Raw genomic sequence first — 22,238 nt, 5'->3', positions numbered from 1 at the left:
CTCATTCACACAAACAATCTCTCACAGAGAAGACAGCAGTATTTTATATTCAGCAGAATACATTGTAAATTAAACTTCACTAAATCTTGTAACTAAAACAATTCACATTGGGGCTTCAGGCCCTCAATACTTCTCCAATCTATTTATCATAGACACAATACAAAATCCTGTCTTTTACTAACAAATCTTTATAACAGGTCCTACTTGTAATGCATATGGGAAACTCCTTTCTGTTATTCAAAAAGGGTGGCTGGCAGAATGAAAATCAAAGTTTACATCAATTCTTACAGTACAATTATAAAATCCTGCTCCTACAGCATGGCAGGCTCAAGGGAGGGGGTGGGAAGGGGTGGAGTGAGGGCAGGGCCTGTGGAGAGCCAGGGGTTGAGCAGTGAGCACCCCCTGGCACATTGGAAAGTTGGCGCCTGTAGCTCCAGCCCCGGAGTCGATGCCTATACAAGGAACTGCTTATTAACTTCTGAAGAGCCGCATGTGGCTCCACAGCCACAGCTTGGCCACCCCAATCTAAATGAATCATCTGATCTTACTTCATTGCATCTGCCCTTCTCACTTTTTCATGCCATTGCCACTATCTCTTTAAATGAACGAATGCTTCTATTGTATTGTAGTAGTCAGGATTTGTGTGTGTGTGTGTGTGTTGATTTACAGTGTTATATTACCACTATATCATATTAAATTATGACATAATGTATCTCTTCCCCTGTTGATATGCAAGCATTACTCCCATAAGAATTGCATTACTGATAGGAGAATATAGACCAACCACTTTGCTCATGTAATTTCCTCAATATTAGGAGAATGAATATGCCCCCTGTGGGAAGGATATCTCCATCAGTGGACTCTATTTAATATTCCTTATGCAAGTTTTATTCTACCAAAAAAACCTAACCAACAAAAACTCGTCCTCGGGAAAAATCCCCTTTGAGGTCATGTTCTGAATAGGGGTCAGTGTTGTTCCATAGAAATCTGAAAATGTTCCTACAAAACCCCAAAGATGGTTTTGTCTATTGAGTAACAAAAATGGCTGTTCCTCTGCTTATTCTTTAAAGAATCCTTTTGTCACAGTGTGATGTACCTTTCTCCAGATGCCAAAATCTACAGTATGGAAATCACAACATTTAACTAGATGTTACATCCAAAGAAAAATCACACCTTAGAAACACTCAATTCACTAAAGAGGCTCAAATAAAGCCAACAGAAAACAAACTATGGCAAGAAAAACATAAAATGGAAGTTAGAAGGTCTAAGGGAGAATTTGAAAGGCAATTAGCCAAAGATATAAAACAAATGACAAGAAATTATTTAAGTATGTAAGAAGCAGGGAAGCTGCAAGAGAGTCACTGGGTCTGCTGGATTATCAGCAAGTAAAGGGAGCAATTATGGAGTCTACAAACATTGCAGAGTAGCTAAATGACTACTTTGCATCAGTCTTTACCACAAAGAACATTGGAGGGTTGCCTACGCTCAGAGCTAATGAACCAGACTCTTCGCTCGCCTACACTGGTGTAAGTCAAGGACTAACAGAGCTAAAGACAATGAGTTGCATGATATAAGGTCAGCATAAGTCAGAGAACCAAGACTACTTTTTGTGGATGAAGATGAGGCACTGTCAGATGGCAAAAAAAGAAAAAATTAAACAAACTCAGTTTCAATAGTAAAAAAAAGAAAAAGAAAAGACACGTGGGGTTGATTATATTCAACCAAGAGCTCTGAATGAACTTCAGAATTAAGCAGATGAACTACTAACAAGAGTATGCCACCTATAATTAAAATTATCGTCTATCAGAGGAGGGCTGGACAGCAGTCAATGCCATCTCTCTCTTCAAAAAAAAAAAAAAAACGGAACCAGGGGTGACCTTGCGAATTACAGACAGTTGAACCTTATATCAATAGTAGCTAAATTGTTGAAACAGTAATTAAAGACTATTATAGAACATTTAAATAAACATGATATGATAGGGACAAACATCCCCTAAAGTATTAAGTTTTTCTATCTACTCTAGCAGGGTTTCTTTGGAATGTTCACAGTTCATATTCCACATACACCAACACACTGAATCAGAAATTCCAATCAACTTTCTTATGCACACTTACAATAGTGTTCTAAGGCTAGAAATTGAAACAAATTTCATGCAACTTTCATGCACCCATTTCACCTATTTCATGCAGACTATTGGGAAATCTTTAATATAAATGCCATTATCATATGCGGAAGTACTGGCCACATAAGATGCTCATTTTAAACCTTTATAATTCTTACTAATGTAAACACTTTTTCATCACATGCATTTAATCTAGGGAATATCTTTCTGCAAAAAATCAAGTTTGTACTTGAAACCATTGAGGCACTAGACCTGTTCAAATATAGGTCACAACATGTTTTATGACAAAAATATTGATCCCTTTCCTTAAAAACAGCTGAAATGTTTTTCATCAAGCTTTCCAGAACAAAAACAAAAAAACAAACAAAACCTTGAGACAGACATGAAATGTAGGGGCCAAGTGCTCAGCTGGTATAACTTTTATGGAGTAATGCCCACTTATACTAGCTGGGGATCTAACCTAAAAAGGATATTAACAACTGGAAAAGGCCCTTTGAAATGAAAATAGTTTTTAATATGTGTGATCCCAAGAACTGTTGTGCAAAGACTTTTGTAAATTAGTAAATAAGGTGTTTTTTTAAATCTTTTAAAGTGAAACCCACCTCCTGTTTCCCCACACCCCTCTTATTCCTTATAAGGAAACCTTTCCTGAAGGTTAAGCTTTGCTTCAGTAACACAATGACTAGCTTTTAGTGACTTTGAATTCAGCCTTAACTGATGATGGGCCCACGATCACTGAAGTGGAGTTCATATTATAAAACAAGGCCATGTGCAAAATTGAGAATTGGAACCAATTTTGAATGCCTCATAAGTATGGGCATGTTTAGATCCAGGGTTTTGGTTTGAACATCTCTGCTCTTAGCCAGTTTTTCCATATACATCACATTTAATAATCGTAATGACGATACTTTTCACTTTTACAGCTTTTTTCATCCAAAGACCTCAAAACACTTCAAACAATATTTAAGCCTTGCATCCCTATAACAATGTTTAATAATGTTTTCTGACTTAGTTCCTGTTTTTCTTATTAATATATTTCCTTATCATTTAATCTTCTAATCAATATTTATAGTAGCTTTTGTAAACAGTCAGTTGTACTGCTACTGGCAGTGTATGTATTTGTAATGGGGACAAGGATTTTAAGTCATACAGTTATGATTTGTAAAAACAAGAGAAATGGTACTCACACAGAACATGGAGTTTTAATAATTGAATTAACTTCCAATTCAGCACTCAGAACTGTATTATGTTTTCTTTAGTAAGTTGCTCTGTAAGTCACCACTCAGAGTTTTAGTCTTCCAAGTACACATCTCCAGAAAAGGTTTCACTCTGTTATGTCCATAAAAGGCTGTGTAGTAAGGAGAACTTGTAAGAAAACTCGCTTAAATTAACAGCAGGAGCATGGTCGAGGCCTTAAACTTTTGGTGGCACACACTTTGAATATAAGTTGTGATTATACAGAGCATGTGAAATGCAGTTTTTATATCTGAAGTTCAAGTACATTTTTAGTATTCCTACCCAACACTAATTACTGATGCAAAGAGCGTTCAGCTCCCTCAAGGCATTTCAAAAATCTTGATTGTTTAATCAGCGCTCTTGATGTGTAAGGCGAGGTGGTTGATGACTACCAAAATGTGACACGTTGGACATTATCCAGATGGAATGCCAGTTTTCATTTGAGGTTAAGAGGTAAAACTCAACAGGAGAGGTTTTCCAGTATCCTGAATTAGAGCTAGAGTTAGATCAGTTGACAAATAAAACCTGGCAGTTCAGCTTGCACATAATATTAAAACCGAAACTTCACTGAACTGTCAGTTGTAAAATGAAGTGATTAACTTTCATTCGGATTATAGCTTTATTCTCCATTTCCATTATTGACATTTTATGTGTTTTATGCTCCCTGTGTCATTGTCCTCTTACCTATTCGAGGTGGAATCATTTGGTGTTTCAACATATAGAAAGTGCTGCCATTTTCAAGAGCTCTAGCTGCCCAGTCAGGTGGATGCAAGACTCAGAACAATCCCCCATCCCTACACACATCACCTGCTGGGCAAACAGACAGCCAAGTCATTTTCATGTCCTTATGGAGTGCTATGGGAGTTTTCAAAAGCACCAAAATGACACAAGCACCCAAGTTCCATTGATTTCCAGTGGGACCTGAGTGCTTAAGTAACTTGGAAGTGCTTTTGAAAAATCTCTTCCTCCATCTTTAACTACTCCAGTCAATGAAAGAAGGCATACATATTTCATCCATTTCCCTGGGGAAAGCTTACTGGTCTAGTCTTTAACAGGAAGACGTTTTTAAATTCGGGTACCTAATGTTAGGAGCCTAAATCCATATTTTGGCACCTGTATAATAAATAGTGGCCTGATTATCAGAGGCACTGGGAGTTGTGGGTTCCCAGCAACTCTGGATATCAGACTGTTTTTATGTACATGCCTGTAACAGGGTGTGCTCAGTCAGGAGCTAACTCTGTCACTCTAATACTAGGGTGGCCAGGTGTCTGGTTTTCAACTGGAAAGTCTGGTTGAAAAGGGGCCCCGACAGTGTCCAATCAGATCTACTGCCTGGACACCCAAAGTCCATTTACTGTGGGCAGGAGAGGCACTGGGTCATTGCCCGCACCAGCCCCTACTCAGCCGGGGTTGCCTCTGACATGCAGCTGCAGCTCCTCTCGGACCCGGGCAGAGGTGAGTTGGGGGCAGAGGAGGAGAAGGGGAGAAAATGGGGGCAGAGGAGGTTCTGGCACTCTGGCTGGAGTGTGGAGTTTTTAAATATTACAAAGTTGGCACTAACTCCTACCTGTATACATTAATTGGAAGACAGGCACTTGACAGAGGGTGTGATTTCACTGAGTAGTGCTACAACTGAAGGGGAAGCAACGCCAGCAGATAGGATTATATACATGGACAAAAAGGAAGAGCTGGAAGAGTTGGGGGCCTGAAGGAAGGAAGGAGTAGCCAGGAAGGGCTGCTACTATTGTATCCTTCTCCAGAAGCAAATGGGGAAGCTGGCGACTCACTGTAAATATACAGTAAAAATGGTGGTGGTAAAGGAGAACTGGAGTGGTTGTGGTCTACATTTAAGGCCTGAAGGGATTCACAGGAGACCACCCTGTGACAGACAAAAAAATCTCTATTTAGTTGCCTCACATTAGGTGCCCAAATTTGCATGCTTAATATAATCTGTTCGGTGTCTGGTAGCTAAGCTTTCAAAGGAAGGCATATATTAAGATACAGATTTGGAGAAATGTTTCTTCTGCAAAATCAGGACTAATTGTCATCATTTCCAGACACAACTGACCATATACTCCTTGTGAAAATCCAAGGAATCTAGTAGATAGCTGCCCTTGATATCAACCCCATATCCTGCCTCAACCAATTAAAACAAAAACTATTAACATACAGTTTAAAATACAGGAACTTGATGGAAAGTTTAATGGCAAATAAACATTAAAAATGACAAAAGCCATCACACCAATATGCCGTGAAGTTACTTTTACACCAGAAACAATGACTGAATATATTTGACATTAAATATCATGTAGAGCGTAAGAGGCTTTCCTGTAACTCTGTGAAGAAACGGATGCCATGTGTTGCATTTGTTACCATGGTAACAGTCCCTCTTTGCAAAGAGCAGAGGATTGAGAGTATAAATTTGCCTTGCATGTATTTGGCTAATCAACAAACATGAGGCGTCAAGCCATTTCCACCACTGGTGTAAGAGGAAGCAACTAGACTGAGAACAAAGGAGGTGCATATGCTTATGCCAGCAGAGAATCTGACCCACAGCTCCATCTAAGTATATTCATAATCTTGCACATGTAACCTGTCTACCCTAGCCCCCCTAGCCGCTTTAGTCTTCCTTGTTAAGTTACATGCTCATTTAGTGAATGGTCCAAACTCCACTGATGTCAGTAGGCGTTGGAAAAGCCTCTTAGGTTTTAAGCTCTTCATGGCATGATCCACCTCTTTTTTGTGTCAGTAAAGTGCCTAACATTCTTTGACTATATAAATAATAGTACATAATTTTCATTTACCTTATTAGAAATTTTTCTAGGGATTTTGCCTAGTTGAATAGACAGTTTGGAATTATTTATTTAAAATGGTATAGTGCAGCATTAGCAGAACAAAGAGATGGAGGGGAAAGGCAGTAGAATTCAAATTTTCATGCAGTTGACCCCCAAGTTGTCTCAGCACCTTTACTATTCTGGAACAATGAAAATGTGCATTGCTGGCAGTCTGTGAATGGGATTCATTCTCTCTCCTCATTTCTAATATGCGTCTAGTGTGCGTTTCTAATATGTTATGTAGTTTTGACAGTTTCAGCTCAACACAAGGGGGATAGCACTCTATATCATAAACTGTTCCATACGTTGTTTTAATTGGCAGCGTCAGCTCAGGAGAGCCCTAGCATCTAGACTTTGGCAAAGTGCAGGTTTGCACTAGCCAGAAAATTTTCATGGCTGCAAGATTTCCCCCCCTGAAATTTGGCCTTATGAGGGTTTTAAAATTAAAATATACATACAATACATTCAATTTTTAGAAAAAAAGCCTCACTCATTAGGGTCTGTGTATAAAGCAGCTGCATGGGTATAGCTACATTATTTCACTTTTTGTCAGGATGCCATAGAAATCTGTTTGCTATACCGAAGGCCATTTTCCTGACATCTTCCAGACTCTCAGCTGGTCCACCCACCATTTTGTCTTCTTTCTCCATGCCTGGGAAAAGTCAGTGAATTTTCTGTATCTGCTCCCTGTAAAAAGACAAAGCTAGAAGCAATGGGGTGATCTATTTGAGTCCGAGACAACAACAAATATGGAATGTGACCTGTCCCACCAGGCCTTTCCTTATAAATATGGGGAATAGGAAGGGTTGAACCACTGTCAGGCAAGACAGAGATGTCATCTTTTATTGGACCAACTTCTGTTGGTGAAACAGACAAGCTTTGAAGCTTACACGGAACTCTTCTTCAGGTCCAGGAAACTTACTCAGATTGTCACTGCTAAATACAAGATGGAGCAGATTGAGAACCCCTGTGCTAGACAAAAATTTGTCATAATAAGCTTCCCTGACCTAGGGGAAAAAATGACTGTGCCTCCCCATAGTTTGCTAAAACAACAAACTGAAAATCCTGTATGTTGCAAAAATGAATACAAAAGTTGAGATTTCATCAATTATAGATCAGTAGGAATTTCAGAAGTATTAATTTTAAGTTAAAACCAGAACAAATGGAAGCAGCTATAATAAAACTTCCCGAACATTTTAGGAAATGACATCAAACACTAAACAGTGCTATATTAATTCAGTATAATATCCATCAGTCCGATCTTATCAGTAGGAGGGGTGTTTCCTGGTTGCACAAAGAAGTGGAATTCATGATTGCATTGTTGAAAGGAGGAGATGTAAGTCATCTTCGACAGAAAGCCAGAAGAGACTTTGTTTTGATCATAGTTAATGCTGAGAAGCCTGACTCGCATAGGTAGGTGGATGAAAAGGCTTTAAGAGCCTGGTGCATTAACTCACAAGACTCAGATCCTTCTGATAACCAAAAGTCTGCAATTGGCATTTGTGAAAATTTGTGCTGCAGTTCCTTGTTGCTTGACAGGTCAATAAGGCTTTCCTCTTCTTTTGAGGACAGCATATCTGTGGGATTTGGCTTAAAGCCAAATGGGTTCCTGATCCACTGATTACATTTGTCTTTGCCCACTTCAGGAAAGTATTCACAAAACTGATCCTGCAGACCCCCTAAGCGCTGAACAATTGCAACATGGATATCGTCAACTGACAGGTCACTGCACTGTTGCACAACGTCCTCGGCGTATGGAAACGGATTCCTGCTGCACATGTGAAGACCACAGTTCAAGTTTGTTAATGAATGTTTCTATCCAATCATTAGCAATGAAAACATTTGCATCTCATCCCTGAAGTGACACATTCAGAGAATTCAGTCTCTCGAATAATGTCAGCCAGATACAACAAGGATATCCAACAAGAGTCACTGAAATGCTGTACAAGTGGAGAGTTATTATCTGCAAGAAAAATACAGAGTTCCTCATGCAGTTCACACAGTCTTGTCAGTATCTTGCCCCTGGACAGCCCACAAACTTTTGAACGTAATAACAACTGAGTGAAGTTTGCCCCCATCTCATAGCATAAAATAGCATAAACACTTGAATTCACTGGGCACGACTTTGTTGCAGTAAAATATATAAACTTTATAAAGAATATTGTTGAGCTCCTTTGCCATCTTCTTCTCAGCCAATATCTGTCTGTGGATCATACAAGGATTCCAGGTTGCTGTAGGGGCCACTTCTTATACCCTTGTCACAAGCCCACTATGCCGTCCTGTCATTGACCGTGCTCCATCGCTGCAAATCCCAAAACAACATCCCCAATCAAGGTCTCTGTCTTGGACAAAACTATTAAACAGTTTATAAAGCTCTTAACCAGTTGTGTTGTAGTGAAAGTTTTAGTTCTATTGTCGTAGCAAAATGAATATACACCAGTAGCTGTGCAGAATTTGATATATTGGTAGACTATCTGAATTGAGTAATAAGGGCTCTGATGAACACTTTCTAGGAGCTACTCTTTTACATTGGTAGCCATCTCCACAATATGGCATGAAATTGTATCGTTAGAAAGTGAGATCATGTCTAGCCATGGTGCTGCTTTCTCTCCTATCATTACTGAGCACATATCCTTTGCAGCAGGAAGTAGTAATTTTCTCACCCACCTTGTGCAGCTTACCAGCTTTGGCAATGTGCAAAGCCACATGGTAAGAAGCCCCAGTAGCCTTCATGTTAACAATGCTGTACACGTCAACAACTTTTTTTTGGTGCTGTTAAGTCACTGAGCGTCCTCTGGAAAAACTATGTGTTTAGATACCAAGGTAGGAGGTCTTGTTTCAAGATGCTGAAACATTTGCCAGTACTTCACCACATACAACACATTGAGGCCTCAGTGCATCGCTGGACCCGCTCCATGTAAAGCCCAGGTTGAAATAAGCTTTGTCATACCCGCTCCGTTGCTGCCCTCACTTTGTCTTGTGTTGTCCACTTTTCTCCCTGTGTCACAAAACGATCCATTTCTCATGTAAGCTGCTTCTTATTGACAGTGCACTGCTGATAATGATTTTACGTTTGTTTTTAAGTACTTGGGGGGTGGAGGAGGGAGAACCATGCAAAGGATGTCTGATGGGTCACAGTTGCTAAGAGAGCCCTGTGCAGGACTAGCGAAGAGCCCTGCAGCTGCACCTCCCACTGTCAGCATGGGGTGGTTGGGGGGGCCAGCTGCCCCTTTAGCCTTCCTCCTTCCACCGGGATGTTCATGGCCCTTCTGTACCAGCCCCAGATACCCAGGGCTGACAGTCCAAGCCAGAGCTCTTAACAAAAAAAATACATACAGCTTGCACCTCCCTTTACACATTCCTGTGCCTCCCATAGGTTGAGAACCACGGGTTTAGCATAAGTAGTTAATCATATTTTAAGGAACCATTCAAGTTGAAGTGATCCATTAATACCATAGGGAGGAAAGGAAGGCTGGGGAGTGAGGGGAGAGCATCTGGGGAAGCATCTGGCAGTTGTTAGTGGGTTTGAATTGTTGTAATAAGCCATAAACCCAATGTCTCTATTCAGTCCATGATATTTCAGGTCTAGCAGAGTCAGGGGTGCTGGAACAATTTTTATAGTGGGGATGCGGAGGGCCATTGAACCGAACTGTAAATATTGTATATAATGGAATCAAGGCGGGGTGCAGCAGCACCCCCAGCACCTATGAGCAGAGTAATGAATTTAAGCTCCCAGGCTAATCTTTTGACAATGTTGTGCAGGTTTCCTTGGAGAATTAGGATGATATCAGGTACGGAGTGATGGCTTCGTCAAAAGTGTTCACCCACAGGCGACATGGTGTTTTTGTCTTTTATCATTTTCATTTGTGAGTTCATTCAAGAGCATAGCAATTGTCTGGCTTCACACACATAGTTGCTATTAGGGCATTAAATGCACTGGATGAGGTATATCTCAGGTCATGTTAGATATGCATAGGACCCATTGACTTTGAAAGGTTTGTTGTGAGGGTGCTGATCATTGTAGCAGGGGAGATATGTCTGCAGGTTTAGCACATGTTGTTCCGTCAGAGTCTGGTGCCGCTTTGAGTGGGTATGTCCTGGACTGTGCAGAGCTTGCTTCCGATGATGGGCTTGGAGAGGTTGGGGGGTTGTTTGAGGCCAGAAGTGGGGGTACAGGAAACATGTCTTTTAGGATGGGATTCCCATGGAGTATGGGTTGTAGTTGTTTGAGGACAGCCCATATGTATTCCAGTGTGGGGTGATAGGTGACAAGTAGGGGTGTGAGATGAGAGTGGGTTTTATTTATGTATTGAAGCAGGCTCTCTCAGGGTATTTGGGTAGTCTGTGAGTGAGCACTTTTCACAAAGTGAAAAGAAAAAGAGGACTTGTGGCACCTTAGAGACTAACAAATTTATTTGAGCATAAGCTGAAGTGCGCTGTAGCTCACAAAAGCTTATGCTCAAATAAATTTGTTAGTCTCTAAGGTGCCACAAGTCCTCCTTTTCTTTTTGTGGATACAGACTAACACAGCTGCTACTCTGAAACCTTGCACAAAGTGATGACTTTACCTCTGACCTATCAGTCCTCATCCTCAGAGGAAAGCTGCACAATACTTTCAAAAGAAAGCTTAAATTCATAACATTGCTAGACAATAAAAATCATGTACTGAATAGAGACACTGGATTTATGGCTTATTACAACAATCTATAACCCACTAACAAGCCCCCTCTAGCTCATTTCTCCCCCTTCTTTTCCTCTTCATGACTGGAGGGGTGTTAATAGGCCATTTCACCTTGAAAGGTCCCTTGAAATGTGTGGTAACTTATGCTAAACACCTGTTCCATCTTGTATTTAGCAGTGACACTCAGAGATTGTCTTCACAATGCTGCAGCTTCACCGCTATACTGCTTTAGTGAAGACACTTTTATGCTGACAGAAGAATTTCTCCCGTTGGAGCAGTTAATCCACCTCCGAGGCCTGGTCTACACTACAGAGTTAGGTCGACTAACTCTGTAAATATTTACACCAAAATGTTGCTTCTGAGGTATAATTCACTCACTATACCTACTTAATAATTCCACTTCTGAGAGAGTCAGAGAGAGTCAACGTTGATGTAATTAGGTTGACTATGTCGCTTACATTGACTGTTGCTGGCTTTTGGAGGCTGTCCCACAATGTCCCACACTGACAGTTAGATTGGTGCAAGCACTCCTGGTGAGAACATGAACCGCCGACACAAGGAGCGTAGTGTGGATATTCAAAAGCGTTTTATTTATTGCGGTGGTTGTATGTTGACATAACTTAGGTTGACATAATTTTGTAGCATAGACATACCCTCAGAAGGTGGTAGCTATGTTGATGGGAGAAACTCTCCCCTGGACAGTGCTCTGTTGACACTGGAGTTAGACTGATATAACTACGTCGCTCAGAGGTACGTAAATCTGTAGTGCAGACCTGGCCTGAATACGTTTCCCAGACTGAAGAAGAGTTCTGGGTAAGCTCAAAAGCCCCTCTCTCTTTCTCTCATCAACAGAAGTTGGTCCAATAAAAGATATAACTTCAACCATCTTGTCTCTCTAATATCCTGGGACTGACAAGGCTACAACACCACTGCATACCAGAATGGCTTCAAAAGTGTCACACTGAAGGAGTTTTTTGCATTTGGGCAGAGCAAGACTGTATTTTTCTCAGTTAAAAAAAACAACAAAAATTGAATGCAAGTTGGCCAGAGAATATATTAAAATCATGATACCTTTAAGCAATGAGAAATTGTATGGATTGAATGGAGCTGTTTATCTCTCTGTGGTCAGCAGTGTTTTCCAGTGAATTTGTCTTAAAAGTGGAAAGAATGAGTGCTGTCAACAAATGAAAAATAAAGGGTACATTTATTGGGAAGGAGACATCAGTCTTTTTCTGTTTGTAAATGCTGACGAGCAGAGTTTAAGGAGGGCTAATGTCACCCATTTGTCTTAATTAAAGAGTTAATTGCTCGTGTATCCTGATTTGGTTAGCTGATCCTAGTGGCATGAAAAGTCCTTGCTTCTATGTATTTTATTGACCAGTATAATGACATCATCAGTAAGTCTCAGAATTTATTCATGCTTCAGCCTATCCTCATAACTTTAATAGTCTCCTACATGATAAAATTTTCAAGAGGAAAGGAGTTCTTTAGTATGGTTCAGAATACAGAGAGGTCTGTTCAGGAAGCTGTTAAATGTCTCAGTTCAGCTGTCACTGAAGTATTACTTCAAAGTCTAGAGTCATGAAGATAAGTAAAAAAGTAATTTTAAAGACTAGTTCTCAGAAAATGTATATATGGAAATAGAATAAAACATCTACAAAAATGCATATCAAATATAAGCAAGTGGCCTGTTTTTATTCAATTTTTCACAACTGTAGTCATAGTCGAACAAGCAATGACATCAAAAGAGACAGACAAGGTTGACAGTGTGTTTTATGGATTAAAGACCAAATTGGTTTAGTCGTGTGTCATAACACAACAGATGGGAACTCTGATCTAAACAAAGACCAGTTAACTAACTAAGATGTTTGAGAGGTTTTCCCATGTAATATCTTTCAACTTCTAAACTATAATTCCCCAAGTTAGTCCTAGAGAAGTATTGAAATGAAATTTTCATGCAAGGGGAAAAGTGTTGGATGGTATTGCTTTTGATTTACCCCTTATGCAGTACTTTAAAGAAATGAACATACAATAATAAATCACAAAAACAGTGGTTGATACAAGGTCATCCTTGCAATGAGTTTTGGCAGGTGACAATTATATTATGGTACATAGAGTCAATTTCTGCTTGCTATCATGCAAACATGGTTCCTACTGAGGGCAGAACTCAGCCTTAAGGAGCATTAGGCACGAAGTGAACCTGACCCTACTATTATTCTCAGTCATGAGAGTGTAGTATTGGCTTTGGTGAAGACCACAGCGAAACCTCCTGCCTTTTCTCCCAAGTGTGGTATATGGAGTAGACTAAATATAGCATAGGAGGATGCTACAGTTTTTGAAGCTTTAAGAATTTCACAGTGGTCTGTACAAGTGTCCTCTTTATTCTGCTTAAGTTTTCTAATTACTTCACAAGTCAGCATGTCCAGCAATGCTGGTTGTCAATGCTTTCTATGGACAGACAGGCAATTCTTATTGCTAATACTGACTCTGTGATCTTGTCCAGAGTAGCCTTCTGTAAGATGTGATCAAAATATTTCTGCTTAACTTTATACGCTATATGATCAGAATAGCACTGCTCATCTCTTCGGGATGGAGTGTATTCTACTCAATAGAGAAATCATTCAGAAGACCTAGGTTCGATTCCAGGATTTGTCACTGTCCTGCTGGATGATCTTGGGTCAGTCACCTCAACTCTTTATGAATCAATTTCCTCATCTGTAGAAGTGAGATGATATTTTACCTCTCTCTCTGTGAAATGCTTTAGATTTACTCACGTCAAGTGCTATATGAGGGAGATATTTTTTGAATAGTCAGTTATCAGAAGGGTCATCTGGGTTAATTTATGGTATTTGGGACAGGTTGAGTAAAATACAAAATAGTTACTTCTCAATAGATTCCAGTCGTCACTGGCTTCTTTCACTGTTCAGCTCTGGGAGAGACTCCCTAAATGAATTTTTCTGTAAATGAGATTCCTGCAGTTGTACCTGAACTACAAGCAAACCTCTCAGTCCCTCTCGTCAAGTACTTAAGTACAGCACAAGACTTGCGGTTACTCTTAAAAATGAGTGCTGATAATACAACTGTTCCATTTTCTACTGTCTGGACTTCCTCACAGATCATCAGTTGCGTTAAACTCTTTCCCAAATCATCAGCAATCCTCTTCCCAAATCATAAGCAATCCAAGCTCAGTATGTTTGTTAAAATAATGCCAATGATTCATTTTTATTTTGAACTACTTAACTTCATTATCTGTGCACTACTTGAAGTTTACTAGTAAGTATTTTTTTTAAATGGTTTGCAAGCTGTTTTGCAGAATCTTTAAATCTCTTTTGTAACCTTCATTTTCTTTGTGGCTTTGAGAGGTTTGTGATGCCAATACTCAAATAATAAAATGAACACTTCAGGAAAGAGCCAAAAGGTTCTTGAATATTAGATGGTGGGCTTGGGAACAACGACACTCACTTTTGAAAAAGTTTTTTAAAAACAGTTAAAAAAAGAACATAAGAGCAGAAGTTTAGGAGTGGGTTTTTATTGAACAGAATCTTTAGAAGTGTTAAAATAAAATCTCCAGTGACCTGTACAATATCTAGTTCAAACATTTAGCTGCAGCACTTGGCCATTTATAAGACTTCCACAAAATCTGAAAATAACCCAAACAAGTAAGTAATAACTTGTTTAACAATATGTTAGCTAGCTAAAATAGCCTGCTATGAACAGGAAGTAAAAGTTCATAAGTAGAAAGCTTATTTCTTGAACATTTAAAAGTTGCTATACTATATTTTTTGAACACAACAACATCAGGGAATAGCTGGTGCACCTTCTTACAACATTACTAACAAACACGTGCATGAAGCAGAACAGAGCGCACAGGTTATAATTCTTTGGCTGTGCCTAGGAACATAAATAGCTCCGATACCATCAGTTGAAGAATTGAGGAATTAAACTTTCCAAAAGACTGATGTATGAGGATTGGACATGCTAAAAGCAATGATGAAAAGAGACTACTAAGAACTGGAACAACATTCAGAACAGAGGCAGTAGGACCACAATGGCACATGAATGAAAATAAACACATCCCTGAAAAAAATGCTTCATCAACATAAGAGCAGTAACAAAGCTGTGAGTCTCCAGATAAGCAAAAAATATTTTTGAAGAAAAAATAGCACACAAGGTAGGACTTCAAAGACTAAAGAAGATCTAATGCACAGAACTGAATATAAAAGAGGCAGAAAAGGGAAAAGGAGAGACAAAACAGTCACACTAAGCACCAGATCAACCCCATCTGTGTCCCCAGTTTATATTTTTTTAACCCTTTGATCACAACACTCCATTGAAGTAGCACACTGGTATCAGTTTAGTGATCAAAGGGGAGCAATATTTTAATCCTATAACAGTCAACTATACTTAATCAGCTCTACAATTCTTTCCTTTGGCCCATCTCTTCACTCCCTACATGTCACTCCTCCACTGTTATATATCCTTAACTTAAGTTTGCAGCTCCCCTCTAGGCTGGGCAGCTCAGCCTCAGCTACTAAATTGCCCAGTTCTTTTTCTTGCTGTTCCCTTGCTCATGCACACAGGGCGCAGTTGCCTTTCCGAAAGGAGCCATGAAAATCATTGTGTCCTAGGCCTATAGTAGTTCTCATCACAGAGGGTAAGAGAAAATATAATGCAAAAATAAACCACAGAATAGACAATTAAATGCTGCATTGATTCTAGGACTCAAAATGATAAAGCTAGAAGAGGAGCAAGAATTATTTAGTTCTACACAAGGACAGCCAAGTAATATAACAATTTGTATTAAAAAAAGAGAAAGGCAGAAAACACAAAATACACTGCAAACTTGGGTCCAGATCCTGCACCACTAAAGTCAATGGGATTTTTGCCACTGACTTCAGCAGATCTTGAACTGGCTGTTAGTGAAAGCACTGTAATGTGCTATTTTTTTCTGCTCTGTAAGAGGACTCAGACTGGATGACATGCATAGAAATTTCAAAATGTTTTATCATCCAGATAAGATCTTAAACATGTTTTTTTCCACGAACACATGACATACAAAGGAGCACTGTAATGCCTCAGTGATTGCTGACAGGGCAATGACCACAAATGGCTAACTGGACTATGACGTCAAAGTGGCAGTAAGTATTTCAGAAACTGAATGGCACCCACAGAGGATCTCTGTGAGAGGAAAAATAAAATCAAACCAACCAAATAAAAAAAATGTAGGGTTTAAAAACTCGCACAGCATAAAGGAAGTGCCTTTCACTTAGAAGCTTAAGTCCTACAGACTTGCAATGGTAAATGAAAATTGTAATTGATTTTATATGGGATTTAATTAGGCTCCTAAGTGAAGATTTTGAAAATTTTACTTCAAAACGATTTGCCACATCTTGATTGGTTAGGAGAGTAGGCACTAGTAAAGCTTTTCAGCAAGAAAATTTTAATTCATGACACTCATGGAGTACCAGTCTAGAGCAATGTAGTGTTCAAATGTAGTTAAGGTTGATAGAGACTGAATAATGCTATGTGATGATGTTCAGTGATTTGCATGATACAAGCTCATTATATATGTTTATTTCGCTGTGCACTGAATTTAGACTGTGATCTCCACAGGGAGGGGCCTTGTCTTTTAATTGCATATGAAATTGTACCTATGGTTTTATACAAGTTACCTGATCACATCCCAAAACAGCAGCCCTGGCAATATTTGACATCTCAGAAGAGAGGCCCAACAAGAGAAACTACTCTTTCACAGCTAGAAGTGGTTCCTTCAGAATAGCAATCAGGCATATTGAAAGGGTGGTGTGGGGAGGTTTGCTCTAGCTGTTCTGTGAATAAACAGTAGGCTGCAGTCTCCAGGGCTGCTGAAAGGCACTCTTTGTTATCACTATATTCATTCAAGGTAAAACTGAATTGTAGTAAATATGGAATAGAAACAATATTAAAATGGCATGGGATGGTGTGTCCTGATCCGAGCATTGGAATAGGAACTTTCATCCTGGTTCTGCCACTCATTCACTATGTATCTGTGGACAAGTCACATAACTCTTGTGTCTCAGGTTTCCCAAGTGCAAAATAAGGATAATATCTCTCAGGTCTCTCAGAAAACAGTGTGTGGATGGACTATAAAGCAAACATATATGGGTTCTTTACTGATCATCCTCATCACTATATTTACGGACTAGTTATAATATACACACATTCCTACAGCCATGGTTATAAACCCTAACATTACTCAGGCACCATTTTCCTTGCCTGCTCAATCCAGATTTTTGCATTTAGATAGACTATTCACATTGGTCTTCTAATATTATGGTCATTATATATATATATATATATATACACACACACACACACACAGCCATTAAAGGTACAATGGAATGACATGCCTTCCCCCCCTACTTCCACACTAATATAAATGATCATTAATCTTGCTAAATGATAAAAGAAATGAGTCTATATAAAGAAAACAACATTGCTATAGAGGCAGGTTGCAAAAAAAGCCAATAGGTACAGACTGATGCCACTGGTATACAGGGCTACATTAAAATTTTTACAGGATCTCAATAAAGATTGAGATTTAGTAGATTAACTTCTATCCCATCTAAGTAGTAACATTAATAGTCTTGTTTTATCTCCTGCTCTTTGGACATTCAATCATTGGACTTCAAAATGACTAAAGTCTCCTGAAGAATAAGCATCGATAAGAAATTACTTTTTGTCATCCTGCTTCAACATTTGGACAATGTCTTCCTCTCCTTCCCCCCACTATTTATATTTTTAGTTTAACTGCTAAATATCAGCTGCTGGTGGCCCTTAGAGAGCTAGCTGATCATCTGATGCCAGCTTTCCTTCTTTGCAGATGCTAAACTGCATTACAAGACAGCTATGTAGCCAATGATTTTAGTTTATTGTTGTGTGATGTTATAACTAATATGTCATATATAATCACTGCATATTAAATATGACTCTTCCATGAACGCAATTACAGTAGAGGCTGCAGCGATGCTATGACGAATGATAGAGGTAGGGGGTCTGTGAGAAACTCTATTAAAGTATGACTCACCCTATGATAAAGTTGAAAACCACCTATTTTAAGAGTATGATTGTTAGTCTATATTGAGGGACACATTAATGAATCAGACATTACAGACATTTGTACTTAAGGCAGTTCCCAGCTCTGTCATGCACTTGCTTTTAAATGAGCCCCAGTGGATAGTACTGTAATGTCTGATTCATTAATTTGTCTCTCAATGTATAGCAGTATCACTGTTTAATATACAATGAAATCCATTTAAATAAATGGATTTAAATACTTAAAATATCTATTTTATCAAAAACAAATATTTTGTAATTAAACAAAATAAGAATGAAAAACTCTAAAAGGTAAGATGTCGTCCAGACTGCCAGCATTACCTCTGCCAAGTCTTCCAGTTGCTGACCCCCAATCCACCAATATCACTATGGTATTATCTGGATTAAGCCTTAGCCATCTTGCCCTCTACCATTCTGCAGTTTTACAAAGCTACTGAGACAGACCTTTGGGATAGGATTTTGATGCCTAGCTCAAGGGAAGAAGACACAAAGGTCCCTTTAAGCCTTTTCACCCCTGATCCTTGGGTCAATCCCAAAAGCAATTTAGATCATCTTCAGGGATGCTCCATGATACGCTGCCACAGCTGGGATTATCCGGGGCCCTTGAGCCGGATCTCCCTCATTATAAAAGACGGTCTGGGCTGCTGGCAGGGCCTTCTCTGTGAAGCTCCCAGGACTCTGGAAACTCTTCCCCTTTTTTGAATTCAGTGACCTTCTGGGCACACTACAAAACACCATCTGTTTAGCAAGGATTTTGGAAAGGGCTGAGGGTATGTTACCAAAAAGGTGGGCAGTGTAAAGGAGCTGCTTGGCTGAGTTGAGTTATTTTTTCCTGTTTGAATGTTTTTTTAACATTGTTATATGTAATATTAATTAAATGCCAGGCATCTGCAGCCTCTGCATAGGGTGGCAAATTGCCGGCACTACTATGATGGGTCTCACACTTTCTCTTCTTGGGGGAACGGGGGGGAGGTTCAGGGCACTGTTTCTTGCCCCTGAATTGGGGCATTAACTGCCCCACTAGTGTCAGAGAGAAGGGGAGTGGACAGGGAGGGACCCGGGCCTGCTCTCTACTCTGGGTCCCAGCCCAGGGCCCCTAGAGATAGCGGTAAACCGCTTGAACTAGCAGTTCCTTCCCCTGGACTACTTCCCTCTCCTGCCCTTCAGCTTGTGGGGCTTCCTGCCCTCCCTCTGCACAAACCAGGTGTCCCTTTACCTAGGGTCTTGGTCTTCTTAGCCCACCAGAGCACTTCTCTAAACTCTCCTCTGCTTCCCTCCAAACTGCTCTCTGCTCCAACACCAATCTACTCTGCTTCAACTCCTCCTCTTTTCTGATTGAAGCAGGGGGGTTTTATCAGGCGACTGGCTTCAGGTGCTCTAATCTATAGCAAACTTTCTTCCCTGTACAGGGAAGAAGGCTCCCTTCTAACCCTCTAACAATGGCCATGCTGTATCACAATAGATATCTTTTAAATATTTAAATCTAAAATAAAGAATAAATATACCAGCTGCCAATGACCCTCCAGAACGTCTCCAGCAGTTGGGGATACCTAGAATAGAAGGGCAGTCTAGTCATATCTTTGATCATGCCTCTTTTTGCAACTGAGGCTCAGAAGGGTTGCTGTAGAACTGGCTATATCAAATCTTAAGAACTGGAGATTCCTCAGGACAGGGTAGCCTCTGACCAGCTTGAAGACCCCTTTTAGGGTTTGCACCATTGTAGTGTCATGAAGAAGCTTTAAGGGGGATGAAGAACTAGACCAATGGGTTGTTTTTTTCACTGCACCCACCAAATTTTATGATGGAAATGTAGGACTGATCATTAGCAGCAGTCCATGTTTCCTCACTAACTCTCCAAGCAGCCTCATATACACACTGAGCAAGAGGTTTGATAAATAGCTGTTGGGCAGGAAGGCAACTGGCCTAAACCTACATTTGGGACCTGTCAAGCAAAAATGAACAGAATACTTAACTGAATACTCCAAGTAATGACTGTAGATATCCCTATAAAATGTCACGATCAATTGTGTCTAAGGAGGGTGACGTCTCATCATCCAATGCAGCCAAGAATGGATGGAATTTTAAACTGAATGTGAAAGACAGAAATCATGGGAAACTGAATTGCCACTACCTTCTTAATGATGTTCCCCCAAGGATGAATCCAGGTGAATATACGGCTGCATCTTCACTGATAAAGACGGTTTCGTAAGTAGAGGCCACACAATAGCTTTCTTGAAGAGAGACATCTCATAGAGAGACAATATTGACAATCCCTGCCAACAGTGGGCCCAGTTGTTTCCTTTTTGGCCTGGGCTGAGCAGAAAGAACATGGATCCAGCTCACACCCTGTGGCACAGAGCATGCCTAGCACATTCATAACCTCCTTGAAAAAGACTGTCCAAAACTGAATACAGAGCAGAGAAAACATTTGTCTCCTCAGAGGCAGATAGGTCAGTCTAATGCCAGCCCCATCTTAGTTCCATCCTGAAACTCAAACACCTAATGGACACACTCAGATTTATCATTAGCTTGAAAAACTTTTGCATATTCAACTAGACACAATGAGCATAACCATACCTCCCACTAACCATCTCATGCAGCACAGTGTAATAGGCTGGAGTCAACTGCATCATCAATGTGGTCGTGAAGCAGCATCCAGCCATGTCTCCCTTAGGCACCTAAAGATGTAAGTAGGTGCCTAATGAGAGGTTTCTTGGTGCTTTTGAAAATAAAACCCATTGAAATTAATAATTATAATACCTAGCTCTTATACAGTATTCTTCTCCATCAGTAAATCTCAAGTGTTTTACAATGGAGGTGGTATTATCCCCATTTTACAGAAGTGGAAACTGAGGCACTGACTGCACAGGAGCACGCAGCATGTCAATGGCAGAGCCAGTAATAAAACCTGGCTCTCCTTGAGTTATAGTAAAATGCTCTCTCCACAGGGGAACACTACATCCCATACTAATGACCTTGCATTAAATTAATAATTGGGTTCATCATCACTCTGTGCTCCAGGAAAATCATCACCTAGCAACATCAACAGAACCAAAATTAGAAACATGTTATGTGACAGATGTCACCCACTAGTGACTGATCCAAAGAGAGAAAAAGGGATCTGCCGAGTTCTGAAACAGAGACTACTTTATGTGCCTGTATAGAAAAAGGGATTAAGCCCACACTATAGGCTTAAATATCTGGAAAGAGAGGACATCTTTCAGCAAAAATTCTGTACTATCAGTTTATCCTACTACTCTCAGGGCTACTGTTTCCCCTATTCAGATTTCCATGTCCAGTATGAATTCTCTTTTCAAACACACACCTGCTTAATTAGAAGCATAAACACCTGGAACTTCCTTGTGCTGCGACAAGTATGTAGACATTTGCAGTTCTACGACTCAAGTTGCTCAAAAGAGAATTAATATTTCATAGAACATAAATTAAAGTGAAGAGAAATAAGAAAATAAAAGCTGGTGAGTGAGGATGATTATAATTTATTCGAAGATACACAGCTGTGAGTTATTTGGCCTTTCTTCACAAATGAGATAAATGTCATATCCCATCATATCTCACCGCCATGAATTATATATAACAACACTTGGTGAAATATGAAATTCTAAAAATACATTGAAAGGCTGAAGTCATTTTAATGGTTTATTATGATAGGTGCACCTGATTGTGAAATATCATCTTTCAGGGAAGATAAATGGGGACATCACGGTTTGAGAAAGTCCACTTATTTTTAAAAGATAGATTAAATGCTCTTGGAGACAAGCTATGCTGTTTTAATACCACAACAAGAATTTCTAAGTATTCATGCATGGGTTTGCATAGACCAATTCAAATAATCTCTTAAAGTAAGTACAACTCTTAACCGGGTGACCACTTAATAGAACTACACGTGAGTAAATTCATGTGGGACTACATATGGCAATGCGCGCTCAGCAACAGGAGTAAGGGTGGCACAGAAGGAAGGAGAAAGATGTCTCATAGGGCCCTAATCATACACAAACTATTTATCGGAATGCTTGTCATAGTGCACATGACCGACAGGGTGCAGATTTTATTCCTAGCATACAAAGAGAGCCCATAGCATTAAAATGTGTAAGCAGGATGCATGCTAGAAATGAGCAACCATCTTGATAATATGGTCTAGCCTCTGTAAATATTTGGCTACTTACACATATGATTAAATTTGTTACCAGCATTCATGGTTCTTTGGACTACTTTCTGAAGCCAACAGTTAAAAAAAACAAAACTAAATAA

This window comes from Lepidochelys kempii, chromosome 8 (assembly GCF_965140265.1).
Source record: "Lepidochelys kempii isolate rLepKem1 chromosome 8, rLepKem1.hap2, whole genome shotgun sequence".
Taxonomy (NCBI): Eukaryota; Metazoa; Chordata; order Testudines; family Cheloniidae; genus Lepidochelys; species Lepidochelys kempii.
The sequence above is the reverse complement of the archived record's forward strand: the minus strand, read 5'-3'. Positions refer to the sequence as shown.